Here is a 21,031-nt window from a genome sequence, read left to right as displayed (position 1 = left end):
GTAGCACAAATGGCTGCTGGGAATTGCAGGACCCATGGAATTCTGTCCAGAACCAGACAGGTGCCTCTCAATTAATAGGCCAAGTGTGAAGAACCTGTTTCTTATATTTTTTGCCAAGCTGAGCCTTACATTAGTTTTCCAGTGGCAAGAAGTATGGGAAAATGTCACTTTTACTGCAGTTTTCATACAGCGATGACTGTTCATGTTGTGTTGCAAAATGAAGTTTTCCACTGCCCATCCCATAAGCAGTGTGTGACTGGATCTATGGCCTTGTGAGCCTTGTGCCCCTTCACAATTGTTTTCAGGGACAGGTTCCTCCGATGGCACCAGGCATCCTGCTTCTGTAATCCACTCTCACCTTCCTGAAACCTATCACCCTCCTCAGAGAACAGAGGGTTAGCAGAGCAGTCCCCGTATTACCAGCAGCAGATTTATCGCTTGCTGCTGTTAGATGCATCATACAAGCAGATCATATATGCAGGAGAGCTTCTGAAGACCCAAGCTCTTTTCTTGGTTCTTTCAATGAATTTGACAGGTTACAGTTTACCTCTCTGCTTCAGTTTTTCCATCTCTAAGAACAGAGATGATGATGCTTCTCCATAGAGTACATTGAGATTTGCAGACACAGACTAGGGCTCTTGGTAAGTGTTATGAGTCTCCTCCCATTAAGAAAGTGTCAAGTGTCACTTTTCAGCACAACAGCTTTCATCGGAGTCTGACCCTCTTTGTTCTGCAAGCTGAGCATCATAATATTGTTTTTTCTCTGCGCGCTGAGATCCTGTCAAAGCCAAAGGACCCATTTCCAGACAAAGTCACAGTGAAAAAGCTTTAGAGAGCAATGGAAGGTTAGTTAGTATGTGAGCGCTAGAATGTTAAAGGCTCTCTGCCTTCCATTACTTCATGGGTTGTCTGTGACCTTTGAAAACTCCTGGTGAGAGAGAATGAGGAGAGACACTGCAGAAGGGCTAGTAGATAGGGGAAGCAATCAAGCTAACTGCTTGTTTGGGGAAGCCCTGGAGCCCAGGGCATGCATAATAAGGCAACACTCCAGAAAGAGATCTGGGACCTGGGAAAACATGAATGAAGATGAATTCGTTTCTTCAGTTTGGCCAAAGAGTACTCCATGGGCCAACAACAGCAAAACAAGAGCACCCAAGGTGGAAGCTCAGAGACTGTATTCAGAAGCCAACAGAGAAGATAAAAAGACTGTAAAATGATACAAGATTTGCCAATGGGTTCACCCTCCTCCCCTTATTGTCCTGCCCCTCAGAGTTGTCAGCACCTTGAAATCTGTTTGCCCACCTCAGAGGCTATGGCTTACAATTTGCAGCATAACCTGCTCCTAGCCAAGCTCAAAATCACATGAATCTGTTCAACAAAGTCTGGACACCATGTATGAAGCAAGCAAGAGGGTTTATTACACACACAGCTGATGGAGTGCCACTTAGCCCATCAGGACTCAGTGAAGCACTGCCAGACAATAGATTACAATGGATTATATAGATTACTGATGGGTGGGGGGAAACTACACCATGGGCATCACCCACGCCTGGATAGGTTCTAGCAGCAAGGTGAAATGAGCACAGTAAGCCAATTATCTAAAAAAGGTTACAGAGTATCCCCGCCCATAGCGAATAGAACATTTTATCTCTAGTACAGGTGGTTTCCTCTACATGGTAAACAAAACAGATACACAATGACCGATTCATGTCAAGATAGGTTAGAGGATGTGGTGATGCCTCCACACTGGTGTAGCCGGGGGGCGGAGGGGTTACCTGGAAGATTTAAAGCACAAATCATTAACAGCACTAACAATTAGTTTCCACATGCAGGGCCTCTCCTTGGAATGTAGTTGCTGAGGCAGCTATTCCTCCCTTCAGACTTCAAGGCCCTTCCTGCCCTTCTCTGGGTCTTGTGAGGGAGATAAGGGAGAAGGGGGCCAGTGAGGTATTTTTCTACTCATGCTAGCTGGGTTTATAGGCCTACTCCAGACTTTAAGTATCAAATAGGGCATCTTAAGCACAAACCATGGCCTGTCTGAGGAATTTTCACCCTACAAATCCATACGTTGCTTCATTCCCTCTTCAGTTGCTCTCCAGACAATGCCAGAATATGAAAGCATTGGCAGGGAGGAAGTGTTTGGAGTTTCTGAATATTGTCAAATCCACAAACATTCTACTGAAATTCAGGGTAGGGTGAGGGAAGGCTGAGATTACTTCTTCTTTATTGCTGAAGCAGTAGGCCCACTCCTGTGTATGCTAAATAGGTACATTCAAATTGATCCTTCCAAGCTCATTTCTGAGTCTCCTCTTCAAGTAGAAGTGTTGCCTACCTGTACACCTTGCCTTGCCTTACCTGTAGTAATCAAATAGTATGCATATTAAAAGAAAAGAAGCATAGTACTTCTATCTTTAACTGCTAGGTTGGAGAGGCATCATAACCATAGGGTTCATCTCAGAACATAGTTCAACACCGCCAAAATCAAACCATTTATTTACAAAGAAAAGGAGGTTGTCTTGAGGGTGACAGCATGAGCTGCAGCTACCAATCAAGCTGCAGCACTGCAGTCACAATCTGACAAGTAGCAGGAGTTAAAATTAGAAGCAGAATGATCAACCCTTTAAAGTCATCTAGTTTACTGGGATCAAGGCAACAGAGACTTGTGAATTGATTTACCCCTGTGCACTGCTTGTCTTAATTTGTCATCTTCATTTTCTCCAGCACATTGAAATTCTGATTTGCTTCGAGAACTACAATGATTTGCCAAAGACTGACTATTTTGTTGTCTGTCACTCGAGTGATAATGATTCAAGTATCCTAATGAAAAACAAAATTCTGTGTCTGAACCCTCTGCAGCACTGAAGATGTAAACTGATTAACTGCTCTCATCCCCAATAAGAGGTGTTTTGGCCCTTAGTAGATTAGTACATTGAGAGCTGAAAATGAGCACTGACATACATATTTCAATTCTGTTTAGAGGTTTCAAAGACTTTGGCATAATCAGACTTACTTGCTGAGTTGCCACATGAAAATGTGTTGCTATTGTGTAAGCTGTTGCACAAAACCTGTTCTAGATATGATTGTTTCTGTGCTGAGCAGCTTGAAGGAACAGAATCTTGGGAAAAAAATAATTTACCATGAAACAGTTGCAGTTACAACATGTTGCTTACGAAATCTGCTAAAGCTCTGAACTGCAGGGCCTAAGCAAGTAGAGCCTGACATACTGCTGCACTATAAAACCTTTTTCAGATTTTCCTGACTCAGCTTGATATCAGATGCTAGTAACCTACATGGGAAAACTAATTATTTCACAGATTCTGCATTGGCTCCCACACTAAACGTTCCACCAAAATGACCTTGAGGGCAGGAAAAGTCAATTTCTTCAAGAAAAAACAGCCAAGTTCAGAAAAAAGTTTAGGTTGTCGTCAGTGTTTTGCTGCTGTTTAAGTTAAGACAATTTGAAAAAATAGTCTCTGTAGCTATGTCAACACTAGAGCAATCTGTTGCCAGAAGTTACTGTTGAAAGATATCTTCCAACAAAACTTGTGTCAACAGATCTCAGGAACACACAAAAGTGGATCGCTGTGTTGATTCACTCTATCAACAGAGAGCAGCCAGACTGCCTGGCCACTCTCTCAACAGAACGACCAACTGGAAGCACACCGGACAGGCCTGCTCAGTAACGAGGAAACTGTCTGTCAACAGAGAGCACCACAAAGCATCCCTTTTTGTTGACAAATTCTGTCAAGAAAGACATTCTGCCTCTGCAGGGAGATGCAGAAGTTGGCTGACAAAGTGCCACTCTCTGTTGATTTACTGTCGACAGAACACATATTCAGCGTGGATGATCTGAGTTTTGTAGATGTAGCTTACATGTGTATGTACTTCATGTTTTAAGACCTTGATATGTCAGCTATAATATGTGACTAGATTGTAAATTCTTTAGGTGGGAAATGGATTTGATTATATCATTTGACAGCATCTGACCCAACAGAATTTAACTTAGCTGTAGCCTTTACATACTACTCCAAATACTGGTTGTACCTCTTGAGGGTGCCAAACTAGAGATCTGACCAGTGCTGAATCAAACAATTTGCCAAACCATGAGAGGTCAATATTGTGTAGCAGCATTACCAATACTTCAATTGCATACTGGGCTCTACAGCACAGAATACTGAAAGCTTGGACTGGAGACCGTAAACAAACTTTATGGCATGTGGGAAACATGGCCACACCCATTATAAGTGGACATCTGACTAACTAAAATTATGTTGGAGCATGATGTTCCCAGACCACAGAGTGCCAGACTAGACAGGTTCAGCCTGTATACAATGTTACTTTTATACACCGAGATAATATAAATCATGACTACACAGTGTGTCCTGAGACTGTGGTAGCCTGTTGTTGCACCATCCCTGGAGCCATTTGGGATTTGAGATTGTGACACAATCCCAGTGTTACAATCTGCCTCCTAGTTCCTTTCCAGTACTCCCCTAGTGTTGGGAAAGGAGATGGATCTTTGCCTAACCCATAAATGGATCACTGCCTATTTCCTGCCTACAATAGTTTCCCCATCTCCTCCTAACCTCCCCCTCGTGTGAGGTGGGTGGGGTGGAATGTAGTGGTTCCAAGGAGTTTCCTTCCATTCCTGTGCTGCCTTATGTCACTGCACTTCCTTACACAGATGCACAAGATGGCTTGTGATTCTGCCCATTGAGAACGTAAAGCCCACTAAGCACAATGAAAAAGTGCTGAATGGAAGAACGATATTCTAAATGGAGATGAACTTAAAGCTGTTGGGATAAACCATAGCTAGGCCTTCACCCACACTGGCTTCAACTACTTTTGCTGGAATACCTTTCAGTCTGATACTTTTACACACCATGATGATAGAGTTGGGGAGAAGGGATGAGAAGTGTTTCATCTTTCTACTATCTTTAATGAATAGTGGCATCCTCTCCACTGGAAGTCTTATAGGAATCTACATTAAGGCATATTTCAGTTAAAGGCAGCAGAAGGAGCTACCTTTATGGATTAAGTGGGGAACAGATACTTTGTTCATATTCCTGAACCATGATCACTTAACCATCTAAACAGACTGGAAAGAGAGGCTACCACATGCTCATCCCTTCTCTTACTCCTTGTCACTTTCCTACAACTCTTTCGGCTCACGACACAAGCATGCTTCACTATCTCTCTACTCAAAAACCTCATTCCTGACCCCTTCTTCACTTTCTAGCTACTGCTTCACTTCCTTTATCCTTTTTGTTTTCTCTTTGAGCAGTTTCCAATTAGACCTTCTCCAACCCAGCTTCTGACTCTTGTACTCCACTCAAGTCTCTCACAAATATCCCCAATGCTCTCTTCCTAAACAAAACTTAAATAGAGCTCATACTCCATCCTCATCCTCCTTGACTTGTCAGCTACTTTTGATGCCATCAACCATGCTTCTCCTCTTCAAATTTTGTCCTCCCTTGGCTTCCAGGACTCTGTCTACTCCTGGCTCTCCCCCTTCCTCTCATAATTCCTTAAGTATGTACTTTTGAGCATCATCCTCATCCCCTAACTTCAACTTTCAGTGGAATTTATATACCGCAAAAAGCAGGAACCTTTGATTTTTAAAATCATTTTATTGCCCATACAGGTATTTAGACCACAGCAGGATGGTAGTGGTTACTATTCATCTTTGTGCAATGAGCACACTTTAAAGGCTCCAGTTTTAGTCCCCTGACAGAGTTGTCTGTCCTTAAAGGTAATGATGACTAGTGGTCACCCCATCCCCATATGGCATGTACTTTTAAGATTTTTCAAAGGTCCAGTGTTTCAGAGGGGTAACCGTGTTAGTCTGTAGCTTCACAAAAACAAAATAAGCAGTCCTGTAGCACCTTGAAGACTAACATACATGAGCTGATAAATAAAATTGTTAGTCTTTAAGGTGCTGTAGGACTGCTTTTTTTTTTTTGGTAAAGGTCCAATGTACAAGATGGAAAGGGTCGGTGATAGGAAGCAGCATCAGGAATAAGGAAATAAATCCCATCACTGTTTGAGACAAATCATATTACTGTATCTCTAAAGGCCCAGGGCCAGGAACCTCGCAGACAAGAGAAGGGAAGACTCCTCTCTCACCTAACCACACTGGGAATGAGCTAGGAGAAATGCTGCCACCTACTTCTTAGCCAAAAGCAGGAGAAGGCCATCCTGATGAGTGCTCTCCACTCAAGGACCAGCTGGGGGAAAAAAAGAGGGGCATAGCTACTGACTCTGGCTGCTAGGCTGTGTTCTTCTCCCCTACTCACATGCATTCAAGAAAAGTGCTTTGTTATTGACTTCAGCTTCCTAGCTATGTTGTCCTAGTAGCCAGAACTGTGAGGAAAGACCCAAATTATTGAGTACCACAATACTGGGCCCAGCTTCAGGATTACAGAACACCTAGCCCCCTCCCTGCAAGTAAACAGCATATCAACCCTGTGACAAAGTGTCTTCGAACAATGGTCTTTGGGGACCCTCTGCCTTTCCCCTTCAAACTACATTTCAGCAGGTCCATTCCTGAATCAACAGTAAGAAAATGTACAGGAAAAAATATTTGTAACTGTACCAGGTGTTCCCACATCCAATGTAATACTGTGTTGTTCCAAGAGAAGCTGAAATCAAGTTAGTAAACTATACAATTTTTGGTAAAATCTATGGTCCCATTTTTAAAGTCACACACACAGAAAGAAGCATCCAGTTAAATAATCCACTACTCTGTCCAGGGCTGTTTATGGAAGCATTATCTAAACAACATAACCCTTATTTGATGTGAATAAAAGTGAGCATGAGTAGAAAAAAACAATATGCAGTTACCAGTTTAGAAATGGCCACTTCAGCATCTGAATACAGCAAAAAGTCAAGCCACAAATGTCTAGTTCCTGAAAGGAATGGAGGAAAACACATCTGTTTAAAAAAAAATCAATGGGTGGGGATTGGAAGTCAAAAGGATTAGCAGCATATTGCTATTGGACCACTTCCCCCTCCCTAGGGACCACATATTGTTACTATTAGATAGCCTATAAAACTGATGCAGAAAAACAATTCTCAGGTCAGTTCCCAGAAGACAAAGTGAATGGGCATGAAGACTGAAATGCCTTCTAAACCATAGCAGTAAAACTTTATGTGGTGGGGATAATCTTTCTGTGAAGGTGTATAAGTGCCTCACATAACTGGGCCATATACATGTTTTCTCCTTCTGCCAGAGTGCATCCCCTGCCCCTGCCATTAGGGTGCTGCACTGCAAGGAACCTTAATTGTGACACCCCTAATAACTGTTTCTTGGGCTCTCACTGGGCTGTCACTGTCAGGATCTTCTGTGACCTTGCCATCCAAATAAATTATGTAGTGTTCAGTCCCCTTCTACAGATACAAAACTACAACTAAATGAAGTCCGAACTCTTCCCAAAACAAAAGCTTCTTCTGCTTTCTCTTGAGCCATTCCCCAGCTTGTCTTTTGGGTCAATCAGCAGCATTGCCTAGGGCTCAATAATCCTTATGCTGGGCTTTTATGCCCCTTCCTGAGGGACAGCCCCCCACCCTCACCTTTCCTGTGGGACCCAGCCCAGGAACCCTGTATTAATCTTCTGAGTCTGCTTCTTCAGATGCACTGCCAGGTTTCTAACCTCCACTTACCTCCAGCCTCCTTGTGCTGCTTTCCTGTGGCTTCTTGGGGATTTGACTTCTCCCTCCTCCTGGCAGGTCAATATTCTAGCATAGAAGGGACTGCATCTCTAGGTCTTTCACCCTTTCCCAAGGTCCACCAGGCTCTGGGTTTGTGTTTGTTTGTTTGTTTGTTTTTGTTTTTTTCAGCCTGTCTTCTCACATATGAGGAAGTCTCCTCGTTTCTGGGTTGTCTTCCTCTGACAGAGTGCAGCTCTGTTAAGTAGTCCACCATAGCTGGGGTCAGCATTAAAATTAAGCAACTAGCTGGGATCACAAATTACCACCACATTGCAGATTAGGGAAATACTGGCTCCAGCCTGTGACAGGCCACAGTGTAGATTCAATCTCATTATTAGCCTTAAGGAGCTTCTGCAATATAATAAATGAAGTGGTCTCCCCATGTTAATACTGAAGCACATTGTTGGAACAATGTGGGGGAACAGACTACACTGTTACTTCCTGTCCTGAATGTGTGCTGCTTTCCGTTTTAGGTTTATTGTAATCCTTCTGCCACATGGTTCAGTTTCTAGGGGTCCCTCTTCAATCATCCAATGGCAACCTGGAAAATTCACACACCACCCTGGGCACCTCTGAAAGGCAATGCACAGAGTCTGAATGTAGAAAAGAGACTTTTAATAACTGAGAGGGAATTAATTTGACATTAATTTGGTGAAACATCACAGAGTTCATAAACAAAAACATGAGTAAAAGTCCCACCCCAAGTAGGGTGGGTAATGTCCTTTTTGTCTCAGGTTCTTAAGTCCAGCAATCAGAATGTTCCTTTTACATGCCCAGCCCTTCTCTGTTCCCCATTCAAAGTCACTGCCTTTGGTCAGGGCAGACCCAGAGTTCAGAGATGCATATGCACAATTTATTTCCCATCCTGAGTGGGAGGCTGGTAAAGAAAAATCTTCCTCCTTCCCTGGGCACTCGCCATCTGCCTGATCACTGCTCTCTGCCACAACCCCAAAAGACAAGCTGGGGAATGGCTCAAGAGAAAGCAGAAGCAGCTTTTGTTTTGGGAAGAGTTTGGACTTCATTTAGTTGTAGTTTTGTATCTGTCGAAGGGGACTGAACACTTACATAATGGCCATTTGTCTCACCTCTCTACCGCCACTCTGCTGTCTGCTCATTACACCTCTCTGCCACCGCCCTGCTGTCCAATTATAGCACTGTCCCTGCTCTGCTGGGCACTCATTGACTCTCTATTGCCACCCTGCAAGCTCTCAATCACCATCTGCTAGCATTCACTTGCTGGCTGTGATCTCTACACATCAGTCTTAAATGATTTCGGTTCCCCACAATTTCAGCTCTTAGCCAGCAGGATAGAAGTAACACAACTCCAACACAATTAACACAGGAAAAGAAGCACCTAATGATGGCTGTGTAGCTCCATTCTCTGAACAGTCTGTGAGGGACAGAACAGCTCTAACCTGTCCAGGCAGGTGAAGCCATTGTAGCCTCCTAATCAGAACAACATTCCCTCTCCCGGAGCTCGAAAAGTTGAGCTCCCTGTGTTTGCAAGATTGATTCTGCTACCTGAGAGCCCTTTCATCTGGAACAATTTAACACGGTTAGACTTTTTCACATTGCCACAAAATTATGAGCACTGGTACTCATGTTAGCTATTCCTGCATTTAATACAGACATAGCTAGTGCTGTATCATAAACTATGTTGATTACAATGAGCAAAATACCACTCCATCTGCTGAATATCTAACACATTTAACAATGAGGAGCAAATTGAATTTACATACACACATCCAGGGTTTCTCTCCCACTCAATCTAGCTTCTAGTATTGCTGCAGATCCTGCTTAAATCTCAAAGAACAAGTCTCTGGATTCCCTTGGTGTCGTGTTTTTGACTGGAAGACCCAGCCAAAAAGTCAGCACCTCTGACAGGGCCCTTGACTTTCTGGTTGGCAGTGCCATGCATTTGGCTGGCAGGCTCCCTGTAACCCCCACACTGCACAGCCTCCAGGAAACAGCTGTCACGTACCACTCAGACGACCATATGTAGGGCCAGCCAGAAGGCTTCACACGCTATCCTACCACAAACACTATCCCCGCAGCCCCCATGGGCTGGAAACAATGAAAACTGTGGGGGTGGCACCTACAGACAGGGCAGCACACAGAGCTGACTGGCAGTGTCTCATCTTAAGAGCTGGAGAGGGGACATGCTGCTGCTTCCAGGAATTGCTTGAGTTAAGTATGGCGCAACAACTGCACCCTTGATCCCGAACCCTCTGCCTCAGCCCTGCTCTCCCTCTTGCCCTCTGAACTCCTGATTTCTGCTCCCTTCAATCCAAAGCCCTCAGTTCCTCATGCACCACAGCTCCCTGAGCCAGCCCAGTGAAAATCAAGAGAGGAAGTGGGGGGGGAGTAAACAATGGGAGGTGGGGGGGGTAGAGTGAGCAAGGGAGGGGCCTTGGAGAAGTGGTTGGGCATGGGCAGGGCCCTGGAGGAGGGACAGGGTAGGATGGGGCAAGGCTTTTTGGTTTTGTTGGCGACTCTATGCACTTACACCAATAAAAGCACAGTTAAAACATTGTACATCTTAGACTGACAACCGACTGCATCAAAAGACAATTGTCACATCTGTAGCCGTTTATGTGTTGACAACAGACACAAACCCCCTCATCCTCTGTCAGTTACATAAAAAAGCCTGCCTTTCCTACCCATCTGTATTAAGGGAAAGAACACGAGCATGAAATGAATCTGAATAGACTCAAGCACAATTGGACACATGGGAGAAATCTGTTATCAACGATCTACCGCTGGAAACAGTCTGCCCAGGTAGTCAAGCCTAGAGACTGTCAGCACATCAGCTGCTCTCTAGTACATCCTGAAATAAGGTCAGACATCCTGAAGTGTCTCATGCTAAGAAAAGACATGAAATAAAGTGCTTTCTTAGCACAACAAAAAGGTATGCAGTTTTTCACAAAGGAATATTTTTTACCAAATTACATTGCATGGCCTTGGATAACTCAGGTACTTAATGTTAAAGTCCTTTTGTTTATCACACCTGCCATGTCAGGAAAATTACCATCCCTCCAGTCTTTTTTTACACTCATCTTCATCAAATATTTGAACTTTATTGTTTGAGCAGTTATTTGCACTCCATATAGTTAAGTTCTGAATCCAAGACAAATCATTCTTACCAAACACTTTCTATGAAAAGGTAGAAGTGGTTCTCTGTATTAATTCCAGCTAAAGTGTGAGAGCAGAGGACTGGACTTGATGACCTCTTGAGGTCCCTTATAGTTCTAGTGTTCTAGGATTCTATCCATGAATAAGTAAATATCCAATATAAGCTAATCAGTTAAATACCAAAGTAGACAACACTACACACTTGATTAAATCTATTCTAACCTTTCCAATGAACTACTCTCAATTATCTTGAGTTAGTTACAGTTATCATTCATTACAACTGCCTCAAAAGTAAGTTTGTGCATGATTGGAAGATGTGTATCTAAAGGGGACAGTTGAGGATTTTTCCCAACAAGAGCTGGCTGAAATTTTCCACAGCAACATATTTTTCCTTTAACAGAAAATAGTTTTTCCAATTAAATTTCCATTTTTGTGGAATTTCCAGCTTCCCCCAACTTTACATAAGAATCTTGAAAAGGTTTCTGAGGAGCAGCTGAAAGTCAGCCCCCATCCCCACCATTTCTGGGGTTTCAGTCTTTTGATGACAATAAAAAAAAATTACAGGAAAACTGACAAAAACACAAGAAACATTTCACCACAGTTTCTTACTATGGAGGGAAGAGGAAAAATGTATGCTCTGCTCTCAACATGGAACATACCAAGGTGACTCACTGGAGGGATACATAGGGGAGACATGACCTCCACATGTGACCGCCCACCCAATGTGACTCCTCCCTACACCAACTGCACCTCCATCCCAGGGCTTCCATGCATTTCCCATCCCACATTTTGCTGGGGTGTGGAGCTCTAGTGAATGGCTTAAGATGAAGCAGAAGGAGCTTTTTGCTCCCCAGCACATTCAGCTGCTCTTCCCGCCAGCCAGTTCCAAGCAACTCATAGATGCTGCCTAGTGCAACGCAGCAACTGCCTACAAGAGGGCCAGCATCACAGGCAGCAAGACTAGAAGAGGAGAGACTCTGGCCCTGGCCCTTCTACGCACCAACCCAGTTCACATAACTCTTTGTGCCCTCCTACCAGTCACCATTCTGCAGCTGTCCTAGTGATCCCTTCGGGACTGTTGACAACACTGTAACTTACGATGACCCTTAGGCTTCTGTAAATGTAGACAAAGGCTATCCTGACCCATGGTTGAACAAACAGAAAGACAGTTTTAAGTGTCACTATCATCATACTCTCCACACCTGTGTTGAGGTTGAGTTCTGCCTAGTTCAGGCTGTGGCCCAGTAATATTCATTAGTAATTTCAAAGTGTCTGCTAAGCATTATAGTTAACCTCTTTACTCTTCAACACAAATAGCATTTAAATCAGTAATGGCCTACACATCTCCTTCAACTTAAGTGGAAATCAGTTCATTATTGAGACAGATACTGAGAGGTACAGCAAACAAAGTCCAAGGTCAAACACCCCCTAAATAACTAAGCTTGTGTGATCCTTTACATATCTCATTTTGCAGAGAAAAATAAAATAGCGCTTTCAAGTAGTGGAGTGTGAATCAGTTATTACATAACTGCTGCCCTGAACAGAGTGAGAACAAACAAATCCCCAGTATTGATATAAACCGGAATCAGCCTCTAAAGCTTGATTAACAAAGGAATGAAATGGGTAGTACTTCCCATTGATTTCTGTTTCATTCAGCTCCTCTTGAGCATATCAACAACCTTATTATTGAAAGTCAAGTCTCCCAATTTCATTAAGGTTACCCTAATGCTAATTACTCAGTGGGAAGCCCGTGCAGATCATTTTTTTCTTTCTCAAGTGGGACACATTGATCTTCTCCTCTTGAATTGAGGGTATTTAGCATTCCACCTTGACTTAATCACTGACAAAATAAGGGAGGTCTAAAACCAAGACCAAACTGCATTTTCATACAAGCCACGCTAAGCCTTCAGTATAATTAATAGCCAATCTTTTTATTAACTTGATCCAGTGACAGGCACTGTAAAGTGGTGGGTAAGTCTCTGTATAAATGACACCCAGGGAAAGAAAGACACTGTATGGCTACGTCTACACGTGAAGTCTACATCGAAATAGCTTATTTCGATATAGCAACATCGAAATAGGCTATTTCGATGAGTAACGTCTACACGTCCTCCAGGGCTGGCAACGTCGATGTTCAACTTCGACGTTGCATGGCACCACATCGAAATAGGCGCTGCGAGGGAACGTCTACATGCCAAAGTAGCACACATCGAAATAAGGGTGCCAGGCACAGCTGCAGACAGGGTCACAGGGCGGACTCAACAGCAAGCCGCTCCCTTAAAGGGCCCCTCCCAGACACAGTTGCACTAAACAACACAAAATACACAGAGCCGACAACTGGTTGCAGACCCTGTGCCTACAGCATGGATCCCCAGCTGCCGCAGCAGCAGCCAGAAGCCCTGGGCTAAGGGCTGCTGCCCACGGTGACCATAGAGCCCCGCAGGGGCTGGAGAGAGAGCGTCTCTCAACCCCTCAGCTGATGGTCGCCATGGCGGACCCCGCTATTTCGAAGTTGCGGGACGTGCAACGACTACACAGTCCCTACTTCGACGTTGAACGTCGAAGTAGGGCGCTATTCCTATCCCCTCATGGGGTTAGCGACTTCGACGTCTCGCCGCCTAACGTCAAAGTTAACTTCGAAATAGCACCCGGCGCGTGTAGCCGTGACGGGCGCTATTTCGAAGTTAGTGCCGCTACTTCGAAGTAGCGTGCACGTGTAGACACGGCTTATGAGACAAAGCTATTCTCAAGGGCTTGGGATATTACCAGCCTCATTTCATCTTGTAATGAGATGGGACATGATCTGTTCAGTATGGCATTGACTTTCTCTAGCAGTTGGGGATTGGGACAAATATCTCCTTGGCCTACATCCACCAGGTCTTTTGGGAAAGTAAAAAATAACTTGACTGTTATTCATCTAAGACTAGGCTAAGGCTACACAATAGCCATGACTAGAAATAACTTACACAACACAAATTGCTTAACGTATTTCAACCGTGGTGCCATCCACATGACACCAAAGTTTGAACTAAGCGTTGAAGCTGTTCCACATTGGATGAGAAATTAGAAGCTCATTGGGCTAGACAGTGTGAGAATCATTCTGTCATCCAGGGTTAGAGAGCACTCATCTGAGAAGTGGGAAATCTCTGTCCAAATACTAGTGTTTCAGGAAGCAGAGGTGGGGGACTGAACCAGGTTCTCACACATCATGGATGAGTACCCTAACCATTGAGCTAACTGTTGTATGAAACCTCCTCATTACTCATGTCCATTCTGTATTGCATTAAGAATGCTCAGCGCACACACCTATCACATCAGGCCCTTCAGATGAAGGCCTATCTGCCCCTGGTTTGAGGATCAGACTCAGGAGAGACAGATCCAGGCAGCAAACGTAGCCTGAGGAAGCAGCTTAGGAGCTTAAGGGTCTTTCACAGTGAAAATTTAGGGGACTAGTGAGTATAAGGTATCTACATAGCTAGGTTGCAGCCAAATGTGGTTTTGTGGGTTGCAATGGTGCCTAACATTGGGATTTAGGCCTCTAAATCTGGATGTAACTCCCTTTGTGGTTCTGGGACTCAGAGGCTTGCTGAAGGCCTCAGAGGAGGAAGCCAATACATGTGTACTGGAGGGACTGTAAGAGAACTTAGCTGCTGGAACTGCCACCTTCTTCTGGCTCCTTCAGATTGTAAACCAGACCCGCTTTGAGTCAAACCCTCAACAATGTGCAGTTTCTATTTCTTGAATTAGGCCCAAGAGTTTAGGATTAGGAATTTCAGGGAGTGTAAAATTGAGTATCTTGTGCCAGAGGGCTGGATGAGAGGACTGTAGCAGTAGAAGCAAGAATAGGAGGATGTGAAGGAGGAGCACTCCTCCATCAGTCACATGTCCTTCTAGTTTTACAGCAAGTAAATTATACCAGCTCCCAAAGTTGTGTTCCTTAGACACAAATTCAGTATAAAGAGGTGTAAATCACACAAATGGGTATGAAACCAAATGAGTACAAGAGTCTAAATTACCAACGCAGGAAGTCAGAAGAAGGTGTACATTATGCTCTCATAGGCTACATCTACACAACAGCCCTATTTCACAATAAGCTATTCTGGAATAGCTATTTCAAAATAGGGCTGCTACTACAAAAAATGTATTTCAAAATACCGCTTAGCTATTTTGAAATACATGGTTGGCACCCATAGCACCTATGTCAAAATAAGCAGCATCCCACTTATTAACAGCACTGATTTTGAAATAGTTATTTCAAAATAGGTGCTATTCCTCCTGTAATGAGGTTTACCAATTTCACAGTAATGCACCTGCTATTTCGAATTTATTTCAAAATAGTGTGTTGGTTGTACAGAAGACAGCAAAGTTATTTCAGAATAACAGCTGTTATCTCAAACTAACTTGGCTGTGTGGCCATAGGCATAATGGCCTTAGTTTCCCATAGACTCTTCTCTGAATTTGGTCTCAAGCCTGTGGCAGACATAAAATTAAAACTAAAGTTACTGTCCCATCCCCTAGCTCAGTATTTTAGACCACACTGCCTCTCCACATAGGTCCACATCTGACACTTTTCATCCAGTATAATACATCACACCTGCACAAAAATGAGCCTACATATGCCTTTTAATCCTTCAATGTTTTGGAATGATGATGTACCTAACCCACAAATGTACGTTAATAGCATTTTTCCTGTCAATGCTTCAGGTTTCCCCTATTAAGATTTATTGTATTTTTAAAAGCATACCACAAACCATCTGTTTTCTCAGTGAATGTTTGTTGCCTTTGTTCCCTTCCTCTTAAGCCACAAACAGCTAAGCACAACAAGCAGAAGTCTGGTGGAAAATTCTTCAGAGCAAAGAAGAATTCTAAACACATACTCTTTTTATAGAGTGCATCAAAAATGGCAAAAGCTTTGAAAGTCAGACACAAAACCAAAACAATTCAGGAGCTGGACTCTCAAGTGACTATTTATCTGACAAATGTATATTGTGGGATACTGCTAAATTGACGAAAATGCTTGAAGACAAAGCAAAGGAGAGCTCAGATTAAAATTTCAGGTGAACAAAGAGTGTTGGAATGTAATCTGCATGTGGACCACAGGTTACAGGGATATTTGTGTTATTTTGTTCATTTGTCTTGTGTCAAGTAAACCAGCCTGCTATTCCAATTGTAAAGAAGCTATAGAAAGCATTCACCAAACTTAAAGTATAGAAGGTATTTTAAATCCACCATCAGTGGAATTCTCATAAGCATCTAACATAAGAATTCATCTAGCAGATAAATTACTTACAGAGCTTTGGTCGAGTTAAGTTAAATGTAACGTATAAAGTGCAGGCCAAGTTCAGACTGGCTGATGGCAGCTGCAAGCCCGCTTAAGTCAATGGACAAGTACCCACTTTTATCAGATTTTATTGCTATTTTCAGGTATGTTGCTATTGTACTCCATTATTCATAGTATAGAGAAGAGAATGTGCCATACTCTGAATGTGGAAATGAAAAGTAAAATTCTTATAATCAGTGCAACTGAAACAGCACAAGACTAGGTAGGTGTTCAAGGCCATGCACTGACATACCAAGCCATGGATGTAACTCCATGCAGTGCCAGTAGGAATTCTGCCATATGTTGCCGATGCTACTTAGCCCTAATTGACCAGGTTTATACTAGACCTAAAAGTCAATCCTAGATATGCAATTCCAGTTATGATAATTCAATAGGTAGAATCAACGTATCTAGGATTGACTTATCTGGCAATCGTGACAGAGAGAGGTTGATGGGAGAAACTCTCCCAAGAATTCTGATGACAGTGGGGAGTACAGAGGTTGATGGTTAAGCTCTGATACTTCAATTTCGTGTGTCCCCACTAGGCATGCAAAATTGAATCCCAGAAGATCAACCCTGAGTGGGTCAATTTCCTGGTAAGTATAGACATACCTTTAAAAGAAAGCATTTATCAGGTGTGGCTACACAGGGATAGAAATCCTGTAGCTGGCCAGGGTCAGCCTATTCAGGCTTGTGTAAATCAAATTCTGGGACTGAATATTTGCTGCATAGACATTTGGGCCTGAATATCTGCACAGGTATTTTTAACATTGCATCTCAAGAGCTGTGAGCCAGTCACAGCGGTCTTGTGGGCCTTTTATCCTTGTATAATATTATCCATGGTTGCCAATATAACAGATCTCAAACTCAAAGTTCATTTTGGCCTTTCCCTAAAGGAACCTCACAGTCATGGCCAAATTAACTCTACTACAGGCCCAGGGCTGCTAGATTTTGTGATGCCCCTGCATACAAGCTTTTTTTCTAATTTAAAACAAAATGATGAAAGTTATAGCATTGAGACTATTAAGGTTCTACTTATCTTGTATTTTAATTGCCATAAATCTGTCCTGTGGTTACATTTCAGCCTTAGAACAGGTAGAATATAAGTCTCGGGAGGGTAGCCAGGTTTCTGCAGCTACAGACTAACAATGAGGGCTGCTGTGGCATCTTAAAGACTATCATATTTATTTAGGCATAAACTTGCCTGATTAAAGCCACTTTATCAGATGCATTACACTGGCTCTTACCGATGGAAGTTGATACCCAAATAAATATGCTAGTCTCTAAGATGTCATAGGACTCCTCATTGTTTATACAGAATATAATTAATTCACAATAACCAACTTCTTACCTTAGAACACGTGTTATATTAGTTTCCTTCTGAGAGGGAGTTTAGTGGAGAAGGGGATTCTGACCTGGGGCAGTGGGTTGAGATGCAGAAGATGGTTCAAACTGCAGAAGCCAGTTGGGAGGCAATCATCACAGGTGGCTCCCAGCCAGTGTCACAGCAGGACTCAGGCTGACTCAGGCCCCATGCCACTGGCCAGCGGCTGGCATGTTTCTGCATTCCCCAGGGGAATGGGGACAGTTCCCAGCCAATGGCAGCTTCAGGGACAGAGTTGGGGACAATGCACAGAGCCACCTTCCACCTCCACCACTAGGGGCTATGGAGACATGCCGGCAACCAGTCACTTCCTGAAGTTGCATGGGGCCATGGCATGCAGGCCGTGTGCCTGAGCCCTCCTGTGCCTCTGGACTTTTAGCAGCCCAGAGATGGTGATCGTCTGGCAGAGGCTTCAGGTTCAACCAGTGAATCACAATCGTAAGTAGGTAGTCCGTCATGCCCAACAATGACGTCTTGAGCCTGCACAGGCTCATCGGTTGTGGACTTGCATGTGGCTGAGGAGTCCAAGCTTTGAACAGCATGGGCATTCACAGTGGGGGCAAGGGAATTGTCCTGGCTCTGTTGGTGAGGTTGCTGCTGTTGTTTGCTTCCTCTCATGAGCATCAATGAGGCGTACACGTCACTGCTGTTCAAAGTTGTCATATGCGTGTCATACAAGAGCACGCCAGCCTGTTCGGTCTTTTGCATGCTGCTCTAGTTCATCTGGTTTTAAACCAGCATGAGCAATGTTGGCCTTCACTCAGTCTTTATACCTCTTGCGAGGCCTTCCTTGATTCCTTTTGCCCTGGGAGAGTTCACCGTAGAGAAGTAGCTTAGGGATTCTTGACTCCTCCATTCATATGACGTGCCCTGTCCAGTGAATCTGGGCTTTCAGAATCATGGCTTCGATGCTCGTGGTTCCTGATCTGTCCAGGACTTCCAGGTTAATAACTCTCTCCTGCCATCGAATGTGCAGTATTGACCTCAGGCTGCGTGTGTGGAAGCACTCCAGCAGTTTTAATGTTTTCTGTACAAGGTCCAGGTTTCACAGCCATATGGGAGACTGGTCAGGACTACAGCCTTGTATATTTTCAGTTTAGTGGACTATCGGATATTGTACTGATTCAACACTTGCTCTCTCAGACTTCCTAGTGCCTGGCTGGCCTGGCAAATTCTGGCATTGATTTCTTTGTCAAGGGAGCCATCATTGGCTAACGCATTGCCAAGGTACTTGAACTCCTCTACTGTTTTTAACCCTGTTCCTTCAATAAAGATTGAAGCAGGGAGAGCAGCAGATGCTGGAGCAGGTTGAAACAGTACCTCGGTCTTTCCTAGGCTGACAGTCAAACCAAAGAGGTGAGTGGCATCAGTAAACTTGTTGACGATGAGCTGGAGATCAGATTCCTTGTGTACCATAAGTGCACAGCTGTCAACAAAAAGGGCTACAAGGATAAGCCTCTCAAGCATCTTCGTTTTAGCATTCAGACAACGAAGGTCAAAAAGTGACCCATCAAGTCTGTATTTTATGTAGACTCCACGGTCCAGTTCCCTAACCGTGTGGCTGAGGACACATGTGAAAAAGAGGTTGAATAACACCGGGGCCAGCACACCTCCTTGCTTCACACCATTGGATATCTCAAATAGATTTGAGGACTCGCCATTTGAAAGAACAAAGCCAGTCATGTCATCATGGAACAGGCATATGAGGGTAACGAATCTTCTCGGGCAGCCAAGTTTTGACAGGATAATCCACAGGGCTTCTCTGCTGACGGTGTCAAACACCCTGGTCAGGTCTATAAAGACAGTGTACAGATCCAAGTTCTGCTCTATGCACTTTTCCTGGACCTGACAAAGAGCAAAGATCATGTCAATGGTGCTGCAGCCTGGGTGAAAACCACACTGTGCCTCTGGTAGGTTTTCTTCTGAGATGCTGGTGATCAGACGGTTGAGGATGACTCAAGCCAAGATCTTCCCAGCAGAGAAGTGAGATGTCCCAGTAATTTCCACAGTCAGCTTTGTTGCCCTTGTTCTTGAAGAGCAAGATGATTGTGGCATCCTTAAATTCTTTGGTCATGTCTTCTTCTTCCCAGATGCTGATCAAGATGTTGTGAAAGGCTTTAAATGACACTGGTCCTGCCGCTTTGAAAATTTCAGCAGGGATACCATCCATCCCAGGGGCTTTGCCAGAGCTGGTCTAGCTGATTGCCTAATAAGTTGGTAACTGATGCATATAATTATGGAGTCATTTTTCCCAGGACCCCCTCTTAGCCCAAGGACCTGCAGTGTACCATGTAAAGCCCCTGTGTTAATCCAGCCCTGCTCACATTCAGTAAAATAAAGAAATATAAGCAACAACAACTCAGAAACACAACAGAAGGAAAAAGAAAGAGGGAGGGGAAAAGCAGTCAGAGCTTCTCAATATCCTGCATTAATCGCATAAATATCTTGACTCAGCAGTGTGTGTGTGTGTGTGTGCGCGCACGCATGCGAATAGTCCTCCTGAAGTGAATGGGAATACACATTTGGGCCAACTGTGCTACTGCTGATTCCTCAAAGGCTTAGCGGGACTCAAGTGGAGTGCTTGCCTTGTGCTGGCCTTCTATAAGCTGATGAAGTTATACTTCAGCTAGAAGATTGACTCAGTGTTGCCCGGATGCTTCAGGGAAAGGGGCTCAGAGCCTTGGGGATGTGGGGAATCTCAGGGCAGAAGGCTGAGGGTTTGGGGTGCAGGAGTCAGGGTGGGGGTTGAGGATGGGCTCAGGGCAAGGGGTAAGGAAAGTAGGGGGTTCAAGAGTGAGAGCTGGAATGAGGAGGGGTTCAGAGCAGGGGATGAAGGAATCAAGTCAGGCATAGTGAGTAGGGAGACCTCTGGAAGAGAGGGGCCTCATGACAGCAGTGGGGGTGGCTGCTGGCTTTTTCTCCCAGGACAGCCCATGGTGGTGGGGACCATGTACTCTACCTGCTGGCTTGTCCCTCAGGCAGTGGGGTCTGCACACCTTGCCCCTGGCTTATCTCCTAGGGGTTGGGCCAGGGAGGCTTGGGTCGGTGGCTGTGTAGACTGGCCCAGGTCCCAGTCCAGGAGCCAGCAAGACGGCCACACTCTTGGTGGTGCAGCTGCCCCCAGTGGTCATTCTGTAGTATAGCATCCCTCCAATCAGTTCACTGCCTTTCCATTTTCTGGAAAACCACTAGATTCCAGGCACATCCCATTTTCCTGGACCAACCAAGCCCTCACTATGCTTTAAGTTGGGATAAGTGCAAGCTGCATAAGAACATACCAAATTTCATGGTCCTAGTTTTTACAGTTTAAGGGGAGTTCTTGAACAAATGGACTCACAGGCACATCATGAGACAGACAGTTTGCGCACACACACACACACACACACACACACACAGAATGAGAGAGGAGATTATATGCATCTGTAAAATGGACATACCAGTAGCATAACAGAACTTCAAGATACTCACAGGAAAGAAATGACAAT

General features: G+C 44.1%; 1 long non-coding RNA gene across 2 annotated transcripts in view; it reads right to left on the bottom strand.

Moving 5' to 3' along the window:
- Positions 1-1,495: 1,495 nt before the first annotated feature.
- LOC142021206 (uncharacterized) overlaps positions 1,496-21,031 on the bottom strand; it is a 96,753-nt gene continuing 77,217 nt past the window's right edge. The window contains exon 3 of one of the 2 annotated variants that reach the window (XR_012647620.1): positions 1,496-1,775. This is a non-coding gene — a long non-coding RNA (uncharacterized LOC142021206). Of the gene's footprint in view, positions 1,776-6,850; positions 6,909-21,031 lie in introns of those variants that run through there. The other variant, XR_012647621.1, reaches the window with a different exon arrangement.

Source organism: Carettochelys insculpta, chromosome 15 (genome assembly GCF_033958435.1).
Source record: "Carettochelys insculpta isolate YL-2023 chromosome 15, ASM3395843v1, whole genome shotgun sequence".
Lineage (NCBI taxonomy): Eukaryota > Metazoa > Chordata > Testudines > Carettochelyidae > Carettochelys > Carettochelys insculpta.
This window is presented reverse-complemented; position numbering and strand designations above follow the sequence as displayed.